Here is a 17,690-nt window from a genome sequence, read left to right as displayed (position 1 = left end):
ATGAAAGTCTTAGACAGCAAAAGTTTAATTATTGATCTAGATGGACAGTTACTGTACTTAAAACTTTTACTGTAAAATGCCACCTGATAATCTAGTCAGCAACTACTTCCCTATAAACATACATTCAAAATAAAATTAGACAGAGTGAATGTGTTCAAGTCCTTAATACATTTCTATTTATTTATCATATTAAAACAAATACACATAACAATGCAAAAACAGTACCACTGTGCATCTTTTCTTTAATTTTCATCAGTTCTGAACACATATCAAAGTTCCTATAAACAACTCAAAGCAAAAATAAACCTTGTGAATTTATTTCACAAAATGTGATGTTTGGAACAGAAAAGAGGCCAAAGGAAAAGGAAAAAACAAACCCAAAAAAGTTCATATTATGAACGGGAAACACATTGTAATGGTAGCTAGAGGGTGAGGACGTGGAAGTAAAACCAACAGGGTTTATATTTACAACGCAAGTCCATATGATGAATGGTAACACTACTTGAGAGTAACAGATAAATGATGAACACTTTCATTAATGAAGACAACAGTAGATAGACCAGTGGTTCTTAACGTTATTCCTCGAGGCCCACTGCCCTGCACATTTTGTATGTCTCCCTTATTTAACACACCTGATTCAGATCATCAGCTCATTAGAAGAGATCTCAATGAACTGAACTGAGTCTGCCAGATAAAAGAGACTTACAAAACATGCAGGGCAGTGGGCCTCCAGGAATAACATTAAGAACCACTGAGATAGACGACGACAACGGCGATGATGATGATGAAGACAATGCAAAATGACAATGATAGTAATCCAAATAACAAGGAAGAGCGTTAAGGCAGTATAATAACTCAGAGAAGAGGTACGTTTAACAGGACTGGACGGGAAATGAATGAATGAATGAACGAATGAATAAGAAAGTCCTTATATAGCATGATCAGGTGACTAGGAACAGGTGACGGTGATTAAAAGTCATGTGGTGCAGATCTTTGAGGGAGAGTGAGTGAGGAGGCTGGTGAATCCATGGCCATTTCTCAAGGTCAAAAATACTTCCTTGGCAGGACTAGTCCTTACAAGTCACTTCCTTCAGAGGCTAGGCGAGGCTCCTCTTAAGCATTCAGAGAACACGTTAAATGGAACAGGCTAACAAGTGCACATCATTGCGTCAATGAAAGGTGTGCTTTCGGTGCTGTGCGCATAGGATTGTGGGTGATTTCAGCGCGCAAAGGATACACATATGCATCCTTTCCTGTATATGGGATATTTCTCGAATGAAGGACTCAGTCCTTGGCTGAAATTCCGAGGATCCTCGACATTGGAACAGTCTTTTGACGGACTTCGATGACGTAGCATCCTCGAAATTCTGGCTTCCGAGGATCCTTCCTTGACATTGAGAAACGGCCCATAACACACATGAAGAACCAAACAGGAAGGGTAGGAACTTCAAACCACTCTATACATGCCTTTTAACTTCCATGAGACATCTGCAAACAAAAGACCAAGAAAAAAAGCTGTTAGTTTTGAGTTCCATTGAAGCAGCGTTAAGAACCAGACTATTGATTCACTATTAATGGATCTACATAGAATAACAACTCCCAGACATCAACATAGTAGTCTTGTTCAAGATGCACCAGCGCTGCACAGACCAATCGGAATGTGACAAAGTTTTTATTATAGTTATATAGATGCTTAGAAAACATAGGTGAGGATAATAACATAACAGTGAATAATATAAAAGAACAGCAAGCCAGGAAGAAGAGGCATGTGACAAAGTACCCTGAGAGCATTTGGAGAGAATTTGACTCTCTTTTCAATTGCTCTTGCATTACTTAGATGTCATACGCAGATCGGTCTGTGCAACATTTATGCTAAGCAATTTCTTATGAACTACTGTTGATGAGTTATGGTAATATGTTTTAGACAGTTGTAAGAATGCATATTTTTTCTTACTTATCTAAACTAATGAGCAGCCAGCAACTGCGATTGACCATTTTGCAAGATGTAAACAACACTGGTCCAGAAACACTTCCTGTTTCAGTTTGTTTTTTATTTCACATATAAAGAAAATACCTTCAAGGTGTTTGTTTAACTTTTTGATTCAGTTCTATATGTTGTTTGTTCTATTTTATCCCAACATTTATGTAGTGTTAAAAAACTGAAACATGAAGTGCTTCTGGAAGTGTTTATATCTTGCAAAATGGTCTATAGTAGAGAGCAGACATTTCAAAATATAAGTCACTGTGTACTTTAGGCTTGTTTATAATTAAAAATGTAAACATTATGGGCCAGATTACCAAAATGTGGCAAATTGTCATGTGATTAACAAAAAAATCCTTTAGATTATGACCAACGCAATCTACCAAGAGCAGCGCAAATAAACATTGGGTTGCAAATAAGCAGAGCTGATGCTCATCAGGTGCATGGCGACACAGGCACAACTTCACATGTAACCAGAAAAAATGTTAGGGGAAAAAATCTGAAATAATGCTGTAAACTATACATTGGAGTCAGTTGGTACATACTAGGGATGGGAAGATTCCCAAAATTCGCTCAGTGCATTGGCATAAAAAGGTAACGATGCGACACATTAGTTTAAAAACTGTTAATTGGATAGAAATTAGCTTTTTTATTGCGTTGCATCGTTTCTAACATATTTTGCATGGGTAAAAAACAGATTTATGTATAATTATAAGTAGATGTGCTATACTTTTATTATTTAGAAAGTGACCAATATTTTGAGATTGCTTTCTGCTCTCTAAACTGTTGCTTTGTCCTGCTGACTTATCACCTGCTGATGTATCGCAACACTGCGGAAACCAAGGCATGTCATGAAAGTCACGTAGAAGTTGGTTTGCATGCAGCTATAAAACCCAAAGAAGTTGTCACATAGAGCATAACATTGTTAAAACAGCAACTGCTTTCTGCTCATTAAGTTCACAGCCTATCTGCTGAAAGCACCTTCCTTTGCCGGCAAGTTATTGTTTATCCCTAAGAATCATTAAATTGTTTCACTGTTAAATGTTTGAGTTGAGGTTTAAGAGGAAAACTTTTAATCTAGGCCTGTTTGTCAAATGTGTTAAAAGTCTGAAGGTACTCAAGTTAATTTATAATTTGCTGTCTGAAACACAAAAATAAATGTGTATCATATTAAAGGTGCAGTGTGTAATTTTTAGAAGGATCTCTTGACAGAAATGCAAAATAATATACAAAACTATATTATCAGGGGTGTATAAAGACCTTTTAAAATGAACAGTTATGTGTTTATTACCTTAGAACGAGACCTTTTTATCTACATACACCGAGGGTCCCCTTACATGGAAGTCGCCATTTTGTGCCACCATGTTTCTACAGAAATATTTTTACTAAGTTGTCACCGATGATTACATGTTTGTCCCGTGGCGGCTACCATAGCTTCTCTATATGTTTCAAAAGCGAGGGGTGAGCAGTGGACTAAGCCGTTGGTTGCAATTCACAACCTCACCATGAGATGCCGCTAAAATTTCCACACTGCACCTTTAAATTGCATAGCATAATATATTTTTTTCATTTCATCACACTGCATTGAATGGCATCGTGCTGAACCGAATCAAAAACGGACCTCACGGCATCATATCGCATCAGTATAGCTTCTTACAACGGTATAGCTGCTTCATATGCATCTTTAAAGGCAGGGTATCTGATTTGATCTAGAGACATTTTAGTTATGCTGGTGAAAAGTCTCCTCACATCCTGATAGCAATCACTGTGTTAAGTTGTTTAAATATATTTGTAGAAGTTTATGTCATCAGTGAAATGCGTAGGACCAAAAAAATTTCAACCAATCATAGATCTTGGTCCGAACGGATGTTTCCTTTTTTGTCCCTCATCCGTAAGCGTAATTTGAATGCCACCCCGCAGCCTGTTCACGCAGACACAATACGTCATCGGCGCGTTCACGTGCGCTCACCTCCTGGCTGTAAACAGAGGGGGAATGGCAAACTCTTCTGCTTCTGTGAAAGATATGTTTTATAACAACAACAGCAAAAACGGCCTGGATCAGCAAAGAGCAAAAACCCAAATTAACATCTGTAACTTTACTGCTTTACCACGAGATGCAAAATGCTGCAGGAGGCAAAGGGTCTGAAAGGGTCGTTGCACTGTTTATTTTGGTAAGGTAGGTACGCGATATGATTGAATTGAGATGGATTCAGATTTTCTACTTTGATGAAACATTGTGTTGCTTATGAAATTTGTGTGCGTTTATGGATTAGTGTAACAATATAGTTACTAGGTCTACAAAACCGGAAGTGTGCTTTAACAAACTACTAATTCTGATGTAAAGCAGTTGTTTATGTTGGTTATTTTGGTAAAACTACTGCAAAGTTTTCTCACTGGTGAATGAGACATGAGATGTGACCGTCTGATCTGTGCGTGTTCATGTGTTTTGAAAGAGGCGTGACTTTGGATGGCGATTTTGAATCGAGGGTGGGATCATGATTTCATTGCTAGTCGGCTACCGTTAGCATTTTTTAAAATTAGATACCCTGCCTTTAATGTATTGCATTATAGCCTATGCATCAAGATGAACATCGCATCTGCCTTAGTTTTGGATGGGATCTGATCCAATAATACTTCGGATCGGATATCGGGTTGATCCGGACCTTCTTGCCGAATTGGGTATTGAAATAACATGGCCCGTCCAAATCCGATACTGTGCGTTACTCGTGGTTGCAAAGCAAAATCCCCAATGTGAAATTAACAGTGTTTGGTGTGTATAAATAATCCACACCCAGACGGGTGTTAAAAAACACTGAATCAGTTTTAAAGTTAATGAGATAATGAAGTGAATTTTTCCTGTCTTTAACTTTTTATCTTATTGATTAAGTTCTGGAGAAAATCATACTAAAATAATGAAGAAAGCAAAAATATTAAATAAATGAAATCCCCAGAGTTAAATGAACACTTTCATCATCTCTGTGTGAAAACTAAAATTACAGCTTGCTTGCAGCGCTACATGAATGATAAGTTTAACTTCTAAAGAACTGCTGTTAATCTGGTTAATAAAGTAAGTCACTATTTTGCCGATTAGTGTTTCCTTTAGTTGGGCACTTGGGTCTTGAAGTGTAGTGTTAATCTTCTTCTGTTTATTGTGACAGTGTGTTTATATAGCACTGTTAGAGCAGAGGAAGATGAGATCAAAAGACTTAAACTGTTGATATACTAATTATTATGAAAGCATAAGTATTGTGATTTAATGATCTCACACAAAAATAATCGTTGAATATAAGCATATAATTTTATGATCTGTCAACCCTGTGAAGCTCCTGTGAAATCCAACAGTGTTGTAAAAATCCATATAACCTTAAAGGAAAATACCACAGTTTCTTAATATTTTACTATGCTCTTCTCTCAACTTAGATTAATTAATACATACCCATGCTTATTCAATGCGTGCACTTAATATTTGTACAGCGCGTCATGACTGTGTTAGCATTTAGCCTAGCCAAATTCATTCCTTAGGATCCAAACAGGGATGAATTTAGAAGCCACCAAACACTTCCATGTTTTCCCTATTTAAAGACTGTTTCATGAGTAGTAACACGAGTAAGTATGGTGGCACAAAATAAAACGTAGCGATAAAAAAATGAGAACTATATTGTATGGCGGAAGAGCACTTAGTTTGGAGCACTTCGACCATACTAACTCATGTAACTACTCATGTAACAGTCTTTAAATAGGGAAAACCTGGAAGTGTTTGTGTGGTTTCTAAATTCATCCCTGTTTGGATCCTAAGGAATGAATGGGGCTAGGCTAGTCTAAATGCTAACAGATTCACGACATGCTGTACAAACATCAAGTTCACGCATTGAAAAAAAGATGGGTATGTATTAATTCATGGGACTTGGAGATTTGTCAGGTTTCTCACAGGTATTGACGTCATCGCCTATAATACATAGTAGTCGATCAAAAAGCCAATGGCATATCTGTCTTAAGCTATATTGTTTTATCTCTTTTTGTGTCTACAGAACCTGTAAATATAACATCAGTTTTTATTTTCGCAGTTTCTCTGCCAACTGCTTTAGTAGAGCAGAGAATTTTATGCGTTACTTTGCCCAGTCATATGTTCACTCAAAAACTGACATTATTAATAAATATTTAAGAAAACTTACATTCGTTGAACTTGTATCTCATTCTAAATGAGTTTTTTACACTTGACATAATATCCTCCTGATTTGACCATATTAAATGCAGATAATCCATCCACACGATAATGCAAAAGCACGCTATCAAGCGCTGTCAAGTGCATGCCACACCAGCAGACGGGAATATAACCCAAATCGTGTTCAGCAATATAGTGAGATAACTGAGCATCTATCTTTATACATGTTAGAAGCCCTGTTAGCACAGTTATTATTAGCAAGATATGTCCGCCATTGCACAGAATCATCAACAAAGCAGTCAGCGGCGCACAATCTTGACGTCAAACACAGTGGATAACGGCGCACACTCTGACGTCGCAAGGCAAAACTCCCGGTTTTACTCTCTACACGACACCACTGTAACCGGGGTTTCTTAAAAAGCTCACCCTGGCCAGGGTTTTCAAATATGCTCGGTTTCAGTGCCCTGATACTGCGGTTTCGTGTGGACGAACGGCCGAACCGTGTGAAAAAACTCACGGTTATAAAAATACCCGTGTGGACTAGGCCTAATAGTTTAAAACACAAACTGCCAGTGTGCTACTTTTTTTATAAGTACCTTATTTAATGCCTCTTTGGTATCCACACGCTCTTTCCAGCCACTACCATGGTCAAAGGCAAGATGAAACCAACGGTTGGTGTAAGAATCCAAGAATTCGCTGCACCAGTAGCCCACAGGACTGTTTGCTCCTTACAGCTCCTGTTGAGAAAAAAAAGTGTAATAAACTTCTCCATTTTCTACAGACTTCTTCTGTAATGTAAATTAGTTTAGGAAAAAAACTGGAATATCAATGCTTTTAATATTAATTTAAAGGGAAAGTTCACCCAAATTTTAATATACTGTTGAAAAACTCTCATGCCATTCAAGATGTGAGTATTTTCGGTAGAACAGTAAAGATGTTTAGCTGAAACGGTGGTCCTCATCTAATACAAGTCAATGGCACGTCACCTTGGCCACGTTCACACAGCAGCAGAATACGGTTGTCAGTCCTGTATAAAAAAAAATCATTAATCCATGTAATGTACTACCACTTTTAAGTATGACCTCTAATATAATATTGAAGATCAAAAGACTGGAGGCTGAACTTATTATAATTTACAATCAAACAATATTTGATTTTATACTAATCATTTAATCCTAATTTGAAGGTATTTAAATACCGGTAAGAAGGAGTGATTAGCAGGAAATGACAGGGGTAATAGCTGAATTTTTAGCATTACTCTTCATTGTCAAATAATATTTCAGGAATCATTTTAATATGCTGATTTGCTGCTCAAGAAATATTTCTGATTAAATGACAGTATAACAGTGAATACATTTATCATGTTACATAAGATTTCTATTTAATAAATTTAATGAATGTTGTTCTTTAAACTTTTTATTCATCACAGAATTTTGAAAAAAGTATCACCATTTTCACACAAATATGAAGCAGCACATTTTAAACACTGATAAATGATTCCTGAGCAGCAAATCATATGATTTGAAGGATCATGTGACACTGAAGTTCAGTGGCCCGGATCAATAGGGTCTGTGAGGCCATAGCAAGCTTGGTTTAACATTAACGATAGCTTAATAACACGAGGCACATTTTAAAAGTAAAAAGTAAATAATACTGAATAATAAAAGTAGTGAAATTCGTCAATATACATGTAATTTTACAGCTTGTCTGGCCCTCCTAACGTAAAAGCTAATACTTTTCACAACCGATCTAAGCAATAAATCAAGTTAATGAGTAAGTTACACAACATAATAAAGAAATGAATTCATTAATAGCAGTTTGGACACAGTGTTTCTTAATCAACGTTACATAATTTTAAAATCTTCAACCGTCTTCACACCCTCTGATAACGTAAAAGTTCGCTAATACTTTTCAAAACCGATCTAAAGAGCACAAAACCATTTTAAGGCAAGGAGTACACAACATAATCAAAACATTAATACATTAATAGCAGTTTGAACACACTTTGTTGATTAATTACCTTGGAAAGTCGTGTGGGGATGTAAGAGAGATCAAACTGTGGCCACCTCGATCCTCTTCAAAAATCCAGACGCGCGCTCGTTTCCACGGATACGGCCCGAATCTGCTTTGCGATTGTTGTTCCCGCCCAATAATACCCAGCCCGGTCTGGATCTGTATTGGAGCAGTACAACGGAGGTGACAGTAACGCGGGTTTGCCGGTTTGTAGACGGAACTCGCAAAATGAAACCCAGCCCGGTCTGAATCCTTATTGGAGCAGTACAACGGAGGTGACAGTAACGCGGATTTGCCGGTTTGTAGACGGACCCGCAACGGAGTCACCTGCTGTCTGGGTATGCCCATTTTAACAAGATGTAATGTCTCAGGTGTTCGTAGAGTGTGTAGCCTATGTGATGTTTCAACTCCCTTACCAACAGACAGTGCTTTGGGTTAAAAATAGATCTGATTCCTGTGAATACAGTCGGAGACAAAAGTATCTTTATTTGCATTAGCGCTACAATGTGCTAAACACATTTAGAAAAGCTTTTGGGTAATATAAACCAGTCAGTCAGTGGCCATGGGTGGGGCTTTGTTTGTGAGACGTCACATTAAGAAGAAAATCAAAAGATCAATAAAGACATTTAGGTCCAAACCCTAGACTATTCACCTTATTCCGCCACGCCCCTTTTTAATTTTTCGCTCTTCCGCATTTTGTCAACCGACTTCCGCTGCTAATATGGCACAGTGCATTCGGTGGTTAGTTTGGTGGTTAGAAGATTGTTTGTAGTTCACTAGAACTTTAGTGAAATGACAAATATCGCTACTGCTATAAATGTTTTAAATTAAGAGCACGGTTAAAACTTCATACGACGATTGGATAGTCTTATATTGTCCCATCAATCGTCTCGTGTTTAGACGATATGAAGCAGCCGCGGCAAGTAACCTATTGGACATATTTAATTACCTCGTCCTGTCAGGAGTTGACGGAGCAGCATTGAAAATTATTAAAAGTATGTCTACCAATATTTACACAGTGATTTCGTCTTTTTTATAGCAAATGTGCACCTTAGCCAGTCCAATAACTATTTCGTTTTTATGTGGTACCATGATAGAATTCATTTGCAAACTTGCCAACACTTATTCCTTCAAATCATGAGACTTAAATCCTTTTAAGTGGAATCTACGAAGCTCACATATGGTTTAAGAAATTCCTTACAGATAATAACTGATCACACTGTAAAGGTTTATATAACTGCATGGCAGGTTACATCTGATCACAGTAAATGTTTAATATAACTGCATGACAGGTAACAGCTGATCACATTGTAAAGATTTAATATAAATGCACAACATCTGATCACATTGTAAAGGTTTAATATAAATGCACAACATCTGATCACATTGTAAAGGTTTAATATAAATGCACAACATCTGATCACATTGTAAAGGTTTAATATAAATGCACAACATCTGATCACAATGTAAAGGTTTAATATAAATGCACAACATCTGATCACATTGTAAAGGTTTAATATAAATGCACAACATCTGATCACACTGTAAATGTTTAATATCACTGCATGACATCTGATCACATATGAAGGTTTAATGTAACTTTACAACAGGTAAAGCAAGACCACCCTGCAATAAATTAAGACACAGCTTTATCGGATTCATCAGGAGCTGATCCCAAGCGTATATCTGGAAGCTGTTGGTGTATGTACTGGTAAAGTGCTTGGCGACTGTGTAATGGATGCAATATCAACCCTGTGTAAAGCTGAACCAAAGATGGTTGTTTCTCAGTAGAGTTATGTACATTTGTGCCAGCTCAACACATTGAAGCAGTTTCTCGGACAGGGTTTACAGGACTAGGCCTTAATTATATTAGGACATTTTAGTTTTTACAAACAAATCCTACAAAAAAACAAGACTGGTGCGCATCTTGTGACAAAACAATGACACTCATATATGTTGAGGTATGTCAGTACAAGGTGCATTTAAATTATCGTAGCTCAAATAAGCATTTTAGCCTGGGACTAGCATAAGCCCTGTCAGGGAAACTGCAAGGTTGTTTTCCCATATCAGATGTATGTTGCTTCAGGTTGAGTTGTGATTTTAAAGTCGCAATGAAATTGAAATGAAAAACTATATATGTATTTTTAATAGTGTGGTATTATTAACAAATGACTTATCTGTGAGCTTCATTATTTTTTAAAAATTCGTGTGTGCTCATAATCTTTAATCAAAAATGCAAATCTCCTCCCCTCCTCAAAACGATCTCTCTTCACTTCCGGTCAAAAGTATGGCAGGTGGGCGGGGTCCGGGAGAAGATCGCAGTGATTAGCAATTAGCAACACGACCCAACTTCAAACGATCCAATCAGATCTCGATGGACAAATTCAAATCCAGCCCTGCCTTATTTCATCTCAAAAGCCGTTTCATTCGGATATACGTCACCACGGGGAAAATAAGGCAATCGCTACTTCCGTTTCATGGCGACTTTAAAGTGTAGTTGTGTTCAGAGACGGATTGATCCTCCCATTGTGTTTCAGCATCACAGTTTAGGAACACGTTGATTGTATCATCCTCACAGTTGTCCACTGCATCACTAAACATCAATGCATCTGTGAAAATAATATAACCATAAACGTATTTATGTTAGTATTTAAAAGAAACTTGCATCATGAGAATTAATATATAAATGGCACCCATACTTAAACAGAACAGTGTGTAAGAGAGAGATGCATTAAAAAGAGACAGAAACATTATACACACAACCTTTAACTTCAGTGTTAAATAATAAGTTGTTTAATAGGTCATTATCAATATCTGAATGAGAAATGAACTGACATTCTAGCATCTGAAATCTCAGTAACTTGTAGGAATCACATGGGCTACTGTAAGAATGCAATGTAGCCTACTATAATATACTGTTGTACTATCGTAAATATAAAAATATAGGTGGACAATTAAAACCATTCAAAGAGTTGCATTTTATAAACTAACGTTACTGATCTTAAGTGTATTTGTAGAACGGACATCACAAATCTAACTTTAGGCGAACGAGCACAAAGTTAGCTAAGATAGCTTACCTGAAACTGGCCACCTTGGTCCGTGTACCTTTTGATAGTTTGTTTTTCAACTTCAAATGAAGTAAGCAGAAACGAGAAAACGGCCCCTTTGTTCGTTTTTTCGTTTTTTACCGAAAGACGAAAAACAAGATTTCGGGTTGATTTGTCGTTTTTTTGTTTTTTGGTAAAAAACGAATAAACCACTCTAAAATTCGTTGTGACGTGTGGGCGGTCGCTAGACGCACCTCTCCGCCAATTGGTCAACCAAAATGTGAATATGTGACATCATCCGTTGTTCCTCAAGTCTGTTCAACAAAATAAAAGTCCTCCGCTGCTGTAGCAATAGGCTAATCTTTAAACTTTACAGGTCAGGTCTTAAATTGTGCTTTCTTCTCTGTAACTTAACGGGTTTCGGACCATTTTTTTCCCCATAAATATTAATCTGCACCTGCATGGTTTTATTTTATTATTTTATTTTAGATATTTGGTGAAGCCGCGCTACCCTTTATAAACAGCGCAGATAGGATAGGGTTTCCCAAAAGCATTATAAGGCTAATTAGATCGTAAAAACACTTACGAAAATTAAGCATGGTTTTATTGTGGTAAAACTGTAGTAACCATGTTTTTGGTGAATGGATTACTATCAGCAAAACTATGGTTTTACTACACTAACCATGGTTTAACTATGGTTTTTAAAAACCATAGTTGTCAAAACCATGCTATTTTGTGGTTACCATGGTTTTACTACAGTAACCATGGTTTTTTAGTTTTAACTGTAGTAAAACCATGGAGTATTTTCGTAAGGGAACGATCGTACGAATCATCTTACAATTTCCCAAAAGCTTCGTAACAAGCACTTGAAAATCATCGAATATCTACGAGTGGTCTGGAGTAATCGTTAATTCTTAAGTGCATCGTAAGACAACAGAGTTACAAGGACACCTGCAGGACAACCAGCAAATTGCACTCCTGCAATGACGATAATGTAATGTTTTAAATGTAGGCTATATTTATTTATTGGGTTCTTATTTGTTTATTTTATATTAAATATATAATATATTTTATATTAAATATATAATATAATCTTATAAAAATTAAAAATTCAAATGAGAAATCAAATTTAAACGACAAAACATAAATTAATAAAGAAGTAAAACGTATTTGGTACAAGTTGGTAAAAGTTTTTTTTTTTTGTATTTTGGAAAAGTTGGTATTTTATATTAAATATTTATTATATTTAATATATTAAATAAAGATGCGAGCGATCGTTACGTGCATCTTTGGGAAACGCAAATGAACCACAAATGTTCGTTAAGTAGCTCGTAGAAAGCGCTCTTAAGTGCAATGTTCAACCAAGTGTAAATACGTACCTTTCTTCAGTTTTGGACAAGAGATAAAGTTTGATTTATATGACAGATATGAAAAGTTATTAAAAATACAATGTCATGTGGTAATTTTGTTGAAGTGATGATTTCGGTTTGTCTTCGGTTGATTTCTGTGTGCGCGCTTTTGTTTTTTAATAATGAACCACAAATCGCGTTCTTGTGAAGAGGAAATTATCTTATTTTTAATCTGTTTATTACAACTAAAATAATATTTTTTTGTTAAATTTTTACTTCATGAATGTAAAAGCAAGTAATTTGGTGGATGCTTCAACACAACAACAGAAAGCTTTGGCACATTTTTGCCGGATTTATTTGTTTTATGAAGAATTGATGTTGAATCAAATCAATATTGGATTGATTCAATCTCTTACAGTACACGTGATTTAATAAACACACGATGATATTTGCTGTGTGGTGAATAACAAGATCTAACAGTAAATAATAATCAATATCTAAAAAATAGAGAAACTCAAAATAAGAGGACAGAATACGACAAGCAAGTTCTGCATAATGCATAAATGCTGATTGAGCTTCATGTTTCTTTATTGAGATAACGCGCATTGGCTTGGCTTATAATGATCGAGCTAAGCTCATTGCTGGTAAGAATGATGATAATTATTAAGACATTATTAATTAAATAGATTTGTAATAATTGTTCATTTATATTTATATTAATATTGAATGTTAGACCTATTTATAAAAAATATATATAATAATAATTAATTAATAAATAAATATAATAATTTTAGATATATTTATTTTTATGTCTCTAATTTTAGTGTTAGCACCAACAAAAAAAAACATGAATGAAAGATACATTTGCAAATTACATGGTACATTAACAAGCGGAATTCACGCGGTACAATATTTGCCATGGCTATACTCATGAGTACTTTTTAAATGGCTTCTTTTTAGTCAAAGATTTGTATTTAGTACAGTCACACTGCATGTTTGGGAAGTTTGACAGTACTTTTCAGTCGTTAGATTTTTTTAGTATTCCCACTCATGCAAATATGACTATTGCACAAGTAGCCTATCTTTTTATATTTCTCCATAAACCTTCGAATACTAACAAAAAAATCTGCTATGATTTTCATAGTTTTGCAATACCAATACATAAAATTACATCCTAACCCAAACCCCAAATCTAACCCCAACACCAAGCAATAATTTAAAAATAAAATAAACAGGAAAAACAATACTTAAAATAACATTAAAAATAAAGTCGTGCGAGCCGGGCGGGACACGAAAAACTATTTATAGAAATAAATGTGGTCACACGAAAAAAGCAGAAAAGCGTGTCCATGAATACGAATAAATATAAAATATTTCGTAATTATACCACATAATGCCTTGAGGTAGGGTTGCAACACCAACTGATAAGGAATATAATGAATAGTTTGACATTACTTATAAAATAAATCTTTATAATCTTTTCTCGGGAAATTATGTTTTGAATGTTTTAGGTTTCCTAATTGGCTTCGTTTATTGACTATTTATTTATATATTTATTAAGGCATTCTAACATCTCTGAGTATATTCATGGCAAGAACCGGGTGATCTACACACAGTCGAGAACAATTTTGCAAAAATGTTTCTTATTTAGGCCTGTGTTTTATTGCTCTGAGTTTGGGAAATAGAATTTGTGGAATTATATGAAAAATATTAAAATATATTTCAATAATAAATATATAATATATACGTTTATTTAACATTTTTTGTTATTATTCGAAGGTTTATGGAGAAATATAAAAATGTTGGCCTACTCTCTATTATATCTGCAAGAGTCATGTTTGCAGGGGTGGAAATACTGAAAAATCTACTTACGTAAAAGCATTGTTACTTCCCAAACATGCGTGACTGGCCTCAATACAAACATGTGACTAAAAACAAGCCATTTTAGTCATGTACTCATACAGCCAGTAGCAAATATTGCACTGTGAATATTATTCTGCCTTGCTAAAAACTTGAGATCTGCCCGAAGCCGAATACGTTATATAGGCCTATATAATATAAAATAGATAAAGAGCTTAAATAGATTAAAAAATATTGAAATTTACAATTTTATGAGCAAAAATGTAAACTGTAGGCAGTTACTGTAGACCTATTTCGACGAAATTGTTTTCATGAGGATGTCTTTAGAAATATGTATGCCTCCTTCGTGATAAATTTTAGCCAAGCCAATGCGGGTGATCTCCGACAATAAAGAAACGTGAAGCTCAATCAGGAGAAGTTCCCCCGCAGAACTGTTTCTGTCTGGATATTTTGAGTTTCTCTGTTTTTAGAAATTGATTATTTACTATGAGGTCCTAATTATTTTCTTTGTGTGTTTATTAAATTTGTGTACTGTATAAGAGACGGTAAGATTCTGTACACATCAATTATTTATCTAATAAATAATTCCGGACAATCCTGTATTTTATGTGATATGTGGCAACGCTAGCTGTTGCTGCAGCATCCAAAAAACTTTTCACTTTTACCTCCATGATTTTAAGAAGTTTAAGAAAAGTTATGACTGTATTACACTTGGCTGAACATTTATCTACCTCCTCTAGTCGCCGCTGTATATGGGAAGCGCGCTTTACCAAACATCTAAAATAAAATAACATAATAACATTAAACAGTCCAGAAATAAATATTTATTCAAAACTTAGGTTACACAGAAGATAGCTCAATCTAGGACCTGTACATTTAACAGATCAGTAGGCTACAGCAGCGGAGGACTTTTATTTTGTTGAACAGACTTGAGGAACAACGGATGATGTCACATATTCACATTTTGGTTGACCAATTGGCGGAGAGGTGCGTCTAGCGACCGCCCACACGTCACAACGAATTTTAGAGTGGTTTATTCGTTTTTTACCAAAAAACAAAAAAACGAAAAATCAACCCGAAATCTCGTTTTTCGTCTTTCGGTAAAAAACGAAAAAACGAACAAAGGGGCCGTTTTCTCGTTTCTGCTTACTTCATTTGAAGTTGAAAAACAAACTATCAAAAGGTACACGGACCCACCTTTTCAACACCAGGCGTGGTTTAAAGTTACCGGAACATCGTAGTCGAACCATTACTTGGGATAAGGGTGTTCCTCAGTTGGCTTAAAATTGGTACGAAAGAAACATAAAGGCGCTCGAGTGAGCTTTTTAAGCTTAACACGTCGCCTTCAGTCACTGCCTCAGCTGCTCATCGTCTATGCGGCCGGAAGAACGCGTTGACAAAATGAGCGCAATGGCGCCGCCCTTGTTGTCGTGAAAAATAAGGTGAATAAAAAAGGATGGACGCTCAGGGGCCCAATTTAACCACGCCCCTTGAACGTGTCATTTGACTGGCTAGCTAAATAAAGGTAAGTTAAATCTCATTTTGTCAGGAAAAAAAACAAAAAAATTCTCTTTTTGTCAGTGTGAAATAACACATAAATCGAAAATAGTTAATTATATTTCAATCTTCTCTCGTAGCTGTCAATCAAAACTGGCTGCGTTTACATTTTGCATTAACATGCGATCTCGGTGATCCGTTCACGCAGATCCGATCATCCGTATATCAGGACACGGCGCGTTTACATTTGTCACATAAATGTGGCTTCTGTATCTGGATGTGTGATCGGATCCCGTTCAGCGAGACGCGCGCTGGGTGGATAGCTGTCAATCACAGATGGCTACAGCTGTCTTTCGCCACATGATTTAGGGTTGTCGCGGTAACCGCAATCCCGTATTGTACAGTGTTACTGATAAGCAAACAGCAGAGAATAACTAGCAAACCCCAAAACCGTGATGTTCACATTTTAAGCTTTATTTTTTTTAGCTTTAAAGGCTTTATCTTTGTTTATCTGCAACGTCCGCGCCAGGATGCACGTTTCAGTTACCTGAACTTGACTTTCACCCGCATGCTTTTCATCAACAAACAAAATCCGTGTGAAACATTAGGATGACCTTCCCGACTTTTTAGTCTGTCAGAATTCATACGTTTTTGATTTATGATTTACGAATATGATTGAACTAAAACAGCTAACAATTTCCTAAATTTCCTGTTCATGTCTCCCTCTATAGTGCGTAGTAATGTAATTTACAAACACATTTATAAGTAACTTACTTTGTATAAAACCAACATTGAATAAATGTATTTGGTTAATGTTATTATGGTTTGTAAGTGTTTTCAAGTAACTTAAAATGTGTTAAATGAGATAGAAACTGCTGACTGACCAGAAAGAAGCGCAACATTCACGTTAATATGTCGCCATGGAAACTCAAACATTATAACGATTTATTCAATTCTGCCATTAAATTTTAAATCCCTCCATAAACAGTGGAAACATGTTAAACATATGCCTGAATAAGTTAAATACAGTCAACAGTGTTAACATGCTTTTGTATTTCGATTTATTTCAAGATACGTTTAAGCTAGCTAGCATTTCTCCACAAATATAAATTTGTGCGTCTCTCACCTGCGCTCCTAACGTCCTTTATTTTTGACAGCTGTCAGTGAGATAAGATGATAGTGGGCGGGGTTTTGTGTGACGTTGGCCTGCAAATGCAGATACGATGGCTGGATTGCGTTTACATTACACTGAGATCCGATCACAAAGCGTCCTCGACTACCTCTGCATCAGGACACACAGATCGGATAACATTCCGATCACAGACGCGTTTACACTTGTCTTTTCAATGTGTATGTGGACAACATCCGGATACAGGTCGCATGTTAATGCCAAGTGTAAACGCAGCCAGTGTCAATCATAACGACATTCATTTCTAGAGCATCAAATTATTAGCTAGAATGAAACTTATCACAAAAATGAACAATTGAACATATATCAGCGTGATAACAAATACCATAAAGAACCAAAATCATCTCTTTGAAAATTTTATTGGAAGTGTATTTTTTTTATTTTGACTCGAGTCCCGTTCGTTTGCATTAAGAGGGCGGGGTTTATGACTTGTACTGCAGCCAGCCACCAGGGGGCGATCAAAGAGCCAACAGCTTCACTTTTCAAAATGTATGAGGCACACCCGGTCCAAACACCTTGTAAAAGTGAATTTTGCATAATATGTTTTATTTAATAGGTCCTAATAAGGTATTGGCAGTTGTAACACCAAGGA

General features: G+C 36.0%; 2 long non-coding RNA genes across 3 annotated transcripts; both read right to left on the bottom strand.

The window, feature by feature from the left end:
• Positions 1 to 162: 162 nt before the first annotated feature.
• LOC135770495 (uncharacterized) lies at positions 163 to 8,492 on the bottom strand. Of its 2 annotated transcripts, XR_010542654.1 has the most exons (4): positions 8,164 to 8,492; positions 7,006 to 7,170; positions 6,740 to 6,880; positions 163 to 1,488 (listed from the first exon to the last, which is right to left on the bottom strand). It is a non-coding gene; the product is annotated as an uncharacterized lncRNA (long non-coding RNA). The 2 variants fall into 2 exon arrangements; XR_012337172.1 differs by having other exon boundaries at positions 6,740 to 7,170.
• A 1,162-nt stretch (positions 8,493 to 9,654) lies between these two features.
• LOC135771379 (uncharacterized) lies at positions 9,655 to 15,796 on the bottom strand. The gene is made up of 3 exons (XR_010542897.2): positions 15,610 to 15,796; positions 11,234 to 11,247; positions 9,655 to 10,765 (listed from the first exon to the last, which is right to left on the bottom strand). It is a non-coding gene; the product is annotated as an uncharacterized lncRNA (long non-coding RNA).
• Positions 15,797 to 17,690: the final 1,894 nt, after the last annotated feature.

Source organism: Paramisgurnus dabryanus, chromosome 8, assembly GCF_030506205.2.
Source record: "Paramisgurnus dabryanus chromosome 8, PD_genome_1.1, whole genome shotgun sequence".
NCBI lineage: Eukaryota > Metazoa > Chordata > Actinopteri > Cypriniformes > Cobitidae > Paramisgurnus > Paramisgurnus dabryanus.
The sequence above is the reverse complement of the archived record's forward strand: the minus strand, read 5'-3'. Positions and strand labels throughout refer to the sequence as shown.